The sequence below is a fragment of the Pleurodeles waltl genome, chromosome 4_2, assembly GCF_031143425.1.
Source record: "Pleurodeles waltl isolate 20211129_DDA chromosome 4_2, aPleWal1.hap1.20221129, whole genome shotgun sequence".
Lineage (NCBI taxonomy): Eukaryota > Metazoa > Chordata > Amphibia > Caudata > Salamandridae > Pleurodeles > Pleurodeles waltl.
The window spans coordinates 610,346,645-610,352,644 of NC_090443.1; the positions used below are offsets into that span (position 1 = coordinate 610,346,645).

Here is a 6,000-nt window from a genome sequence, read left to right on the forward strand (position 1 = left end):
AAATTATATTGATACCAATATGTGCATGGGATTTTTGTACCTATTTTGTCTTTTATTAGTGGCGCTCCCCCCACTAGTTCAAGATGGCCGCCATGAGTTCCTGCAATAAACTTCCCCCAGGAGGCTTCAAACACTGCCTCTAACATTTACCATTTATTTTGTGCAGAGCTACAATTTCTATATATATCCACTCTCTCCACTCTGACCTTCTCAGGTACATTTTCTAATTTTTACTGAGAGGGTCATTGATCAACGGGCGCTGGTGCCCCTTCCACTTTGATTAGTGGTCTCTTCTAGTCTATAGTGGCTGCCATTAATCCCGCTCTAGCACGGCCATCAGCAGCACTGATGCGCCATGTTACACACCTGCTAGACATTCGGTGCAAAGTTACCTCCTTTAAAATGCAACCTCCCACCTCACTCTGACCTCTTCAGGTGAGACAAGAAGGGTAGGTCGCCAGCGCTCGGTGTGCTCCGGACCTGTGAGTACTATTGTTGGTTTTTGGGTCGCACTTTTGAGTCTCTAGAGCCCATCCTTACCAATTGTGTCTGCATTTTCACTTCCCTTACAGCTAGCAGCAGCACGCTAGCCTCGTTTTTACCTAAGGGGCATTTCCTGACAATATTTTGGATAAGGTTTATGACGCCTAAAAAACTATAGGCAGTGCCAATCCCCAGTGTGACACTTGCACATATTTGCGCTTGACACTTGATGATGCTTGCACATGGTCATTTTGTTCTGCCTGTTAAGTCCTGTCTTATTTGTATTATGTGCCGTGTTCACTTGGTCACTATATCTACCACATGGCAAACAACTGCATGCCATCTTTTTCAGCATGTGCATGTTGTTATCATGAAGTTCACTTGATATATGCCTCGACTGAATGTACAAAATACAGCAAGATTACTTTTGTTGCTTTTCCTTCCTTATTATTTTTCTTTATTCTTTCCATTTGCAGGTGAGACATTCATATATATGTCCTATTTTGTTAACTACAGGTATCACCTCTAGGGACACACCTGTCAGGTCCAGAGCTTTTTAGTTGTAGGATGTTCTTATGTCAATTTGATGCTGAAGAAGCAACATGGATCCTTGTTTTTGGGCCAATAGGCACAACATATGTTGACCTTGTAATACAAAATAAGTGTTTGAGGCCATGTGGGTACATTACTTCCCTACAGTGGACCCCTGAACCCTTGTGTTTTTTTAACTCCATCAAGAGAATCATTACTTTAAAAAGATTTGGCTCCCTTAGTTGGTCTTAATCACACATTTTTTTGCTTTTGCATGATGCTTTACACCTGATTTAACCCTGCCCTAGTATGAGACCCACACACTGACCACTCATCATACGGCATCAGATCTCTGACAAAATGATCCTTCAGGGGCCCGTAGACATTGCAGTGCTGGTCGTATGAGGAGCATGCCTTATGATGAAGCATGTGACATCCCAATGGGGTGTGTGAAGGCACCTTGAAATAACCTATAGAGTTCACCTCTTGAGTGTAGGCTCCTTGCCCATCATGCAGTCTTTATCATTATTGAGGAACAGTACCTCGTTTTTGTGTAATGGGGCCTGACTGCTGCCACGACATTTTCATCCCCCCTGCAGAGCTCGTGTTGATCAGCCAGAAGCTGCCTCGTGGCCTCACAGAAATCAGCAAAGGTGACATACTGCGGGGCACAATTGGGTTGACATGAGAGGGCTCAGGGGTGTTCAGTGTGCATCTCATCCTCGGCTCCTAATCTTCCTGGCATGTTCTCTCAGTATGAGTGACAAGAGATGTCCGTAGGCTCTGCTGTGGAGAAAGCCTGCTTACTGGGGAAGAGGGTGGGTTTAGGCCCTGTTGACCAAGGGCCCAATTTTGACACATCACTCTAGATATTTCCTCCTGGCAATGGGGAGATCTACTCTGATTACTTCTGCCATGCAGTGTTCACATCTACTGCCTCCTCTGTTGTGTCATTGGCTTCTTCCCAGAATCTCTTGATCTGTGCCTATGCCTCTCTTTGAACGGGTGCATTCTCCGTGTTTGTGTCCTCGTCCTCCCCCTCGTTGATGGTATTGGATTCTTGTTCTTGCTGAGAGACTAAAGCTCTATGCCTTCTTCACTGCTGGTCCCAATAGTCCCAGCTTTCATCTTTGCTGCTTTCTTAAAAGGAATGGTGAGAAAACAGATGATTCGTGAGTGTATATGCCCTCTAGTTCATGTTCATACCAGGACATGATATTATTATTGCTGTGGTAGTTGTGTTAAAGACACACTTAGTCCAATACCCGAATCCTCTGTCCCATACAGGTTGATATTCCCACATGCCCTTTGTCCAGCAGGTGGCTATGGACAACAAAGCTGTAGCACAGGGAACTTCCCCTTTCAACCTTTGTCAGATATCCATATAAACAAACTTCACCCTTGCACACGGAATTACTTTCCTTACTGAAGCTATGTTACCCTCAAATTCACTCATGATGGCTCACAAGAATGATGGAGAGGGCAACAGGTGATTACTGGTCGGTGCAGCCTCCGTGGCTGTTGGTGTACATGTAATGGGGCTGCTTCCAAATACACATTGTGGCTGGTTTAACACTGAACTTTTTGTGAGTGTTAAATTGCCACAGTGGCAAAGACATCTTGCTCACGCCGGACGTCTGATGTGAATCAGGAAGACCTAAAGTCCCAGAGGCTAAACAGTGGGGTAAATGTGCATGACGCGTGGGGAGTCCTTTGCAGTGTACGCATAATCTATCAATGCCAAGCTCCTGTGTTTCAACATGTGATAAAACAACACATAATACAAGTATTTCTGTAAATGCGACAAATTGAGACAATAGTTGCATTGACCATATCCTGTCAACTACATGTTGAATATATTGTACAGCAAATAATGTCGTACAGAGAATGGAACCACAAGACCTAGAATGAATACAGTAGCCGTGGCACAACAATACTTGCAATCCACGGATGAAGTTGTAATCTTTCGAGATGCACTGACTAAACACTGTGCAGCTGCTGATGGGCCGCCACAGACTGGAGTGCTGAATGGGTTACTCCTTGCGCACGCGCGTGTGTGTGTGTGTGAGATACCTTCGCAGTAAGTGCGAGTGGCTATGTGACTTTCTGCATAGCTTGGCTAGATTAGATTTTAGGTAAATTGGGCTGCAGTTCTACTGGCGTAGATGGTATTTGTCACTTTACTGAATAGCAAAATACAATATTTTTATGTGAGTTTTATATTTAGTTGTAACTCCCTGTGCCCGTCCTTCATCTTCCCTTTATCTGTAATCTGTAATAGATCTTCCCATATTTCTGCCTCTCCCCATTGACATTCCCACAGTTAGCACAAAAAAACAATTATAACTATACGTTCACATTCCTGGCAGAAAGCTCTGCCCATAAATGGTAGGAGAACCGTATACTCAGTGCTTAATTTGTTCTTGTTGTTTCCGGTGCTGAGCACCGGCACTTATTTTTGCCTCAAGAATTTGCTGCGAGCAAAAACACATATGGGAAATACGGAGGAAGGGAAAAACGAAAAAGCGTCATAAAGGGAGAAAGTAGAAAGCTGCAAGAGTGAGCTGAAAGCGAAAGTAGTAGCTTTAAATGGATTGAAGAGGCTTCAGGATTACGCCGCCTCAGTATTCCATGTTACCACAGTTAATTACAGCCGCCAGTCTTTAAGAGGAGAGCCTTGGGCACCGGCACGTTGTTATTTACAAATTAAGCACTGCGTAGACTGTGATATCTTTCAGTACCTTTGTGAATCATATCTATGTGTACTTGAAGTATTACTACAGGAGAACTACTTCACAGACTAAAAAATACATTGATGAATACGGCACACGTTTTGTAGCACAAATGCTGTTGAGCATAAAATCACCTTTCTGAGTTTTCTGCTGAAGATATCAGGCATTTATTTTACATTTTCCAAAAACATTGCATTTTAGTTGCAAATTTGAGTTGGCAACTGGCAGATGAGATTAAAAAACAGGATATCCACCACAAGCAACATCAATTTTATAAATCGAAACTTTGACCTAAGTCAAGCTTCCTATTTCTCTAACTAAAATTTGGAATTTCTAGAGATTAGAGCAGAAACTCTGCCAAGAGCAATATGCTGATCCTGTTTAGATACTAGATAAAGCTGAAGGGGACTTCTGCAGCCTTTGTTGTAGGGAAGTTCTCCAGCAGAAAGGTCACAGCCTTTAAGAACAAATGGAGCTTAGAAATCAAGCTTCATGCCGACCAGGCTCTGGTTCTAGGCACTTTATGAAGATGCGTGTAGACTGCATATAAAACCTACATACTAGTGGCCATTTAGCAAAACACTTTGAGTAGCTAGGTCGGACAGCTTAGTTTATAAATGTAAATTTACAATTGCAAAGCCGTTTGTTCACATATAATATTACATCCCTGTGCGTAGGGCCAGGGATTGTGCTTTCAAGGATAGGTATATCCTGGAAAGTAGCTGAAAACAAACAAACTTGTGATTTTGTGAGTATTGACAAATATTTGCAAGGCACATGTCCCCCAAGGGTACAGTAGGAGATTTTCTCCAGTCAAGGGCATGAGCACATTTGCCTCTCTGGTGTGGTACACCCTCAAAATTGGTGGAGAAATTTTCGCTCTGGAGAAAAATACTCTAATAAATGCAATTACAGTATTTGTGGGGTGATTACACGTGCCTCCTGTGACACTTAGATATACAAAAGCGTCTTTGAATGAAACTTCAACTGTTATATGAATCCTTTATGAATATCGAAATAACCAGAATGTACTCCAAAAGTGTAAATAAACCATCAGTGGTAAATGTATATCTCTTTGTCCCTTAGGCCCTTCATTATGAATGTTATTCCACTTTCCGGGCCGCAATGAGACATGCTGTAAAGGGCAAAGGAGCTCCTGTACTGCCTGGAAGCAGACATTAGAGTGGTACTGAAAAGAAACATTTTTCAAGCGTGAAACCCATACTTCGGAATGAGAGGAGAAATACTCGAATGTGGGAGCAACATTTGTTTCAGACTTTGGAAAAAAGTATATTTTTTAATGTTATATTTTTAGATTTTTATTTAAGTTAACCAGATATTAACAGTGGGTACAATTTAAGGAAATTATACACTAGAAATAAAAATTGATGCATTCAAATTCTGTGTGTCATCCGATCTGCATGGTTTGCATTTTTTTTAAATAAATCTTAATTGAGTTATGTTAGCTTATTGGTACGATGCCTATTGATCATCCAGCATTCCAGTCCAGTTTACCAGTAGAATTTAAGCAAACAATTTATCACTAAGAGCAAATACCCTAATACTTGTATAGCAAGAAAATATCTATCTATCCAAGAAACTGGATATGATAGGTTTGCGTCTTCACACTTCCCTTGAACTAGGACATGGATTTAACGCTTTATTTAAGGTCACTTCTTCCTCAGGCACCAGAGGGAAGATTGATCAAAACTTTGTGCTGCTGCAAAGAGTCATAAAGACTTAATTGGGTATTTATTCTCAAGTGCAAACGTTTTTTGTGCTACAGAAGTGCCCCTTTTTAGTACAAACAGTGCTTTGCATTACTTTGCATCAAGGGTGCACCCCATGGGTCGTACATTGGTATTAAATACACAAACAGTGACGGAAGGAATGCCTGCAAATAGTCTAACCACTGGCAATCACTCTGGGGAGTATTCTGTACCATCATTTTGTGCCCACTGTGCCACTTTAAACTGAGGCCCACCTTATGCAAATCAGTACTCACCTTGTTTCTCATGGGAACCTTGTTTCTCATCCCAATTTGCGAGACTAGGTCCCATCCAGAAGGGATCATAGGCAGCCCAAGCCTGTTTTCAGCCTCATTAAACTTTGCCAGTGAGGTGTAGCTTCAATTTTGGGTAGAGAGCAAGGGATCCAGGCCTAGACATACCCTTTGCCACTTAGGGCATAACATCTGTAAGAAAGTGGATTATTATTTGCAATGGGAAGTCGCCCACCTTAAGGAATAAGAACC

At 42.0% G+C, this 6,000-nt stretch overlaps 1 long non-coding RNA gene across 1 annotated transcript in view; it reads left to right on the forward strand.

The window, feature by feature from the left end:
- The window catches only part of LOC138294194 (uncharacterized), a 65,797-nt gene extending 60,696 nt beyond the window's left edge, over positions 1 to 5,101 (forward strand). Inside the window, exon 5 of the long non-coding RNA XR_011203258.1 lies at positions 4,833 to 5,101. This is a non-coding gene — a long non-coding RNA (uncharacterized lncRNA). The remainder of the gene's footprint in view (positions 1 to 4,832) is intronic.
- Positions 5,102 to 6,000: the final 899 nt, after the last annotated feature.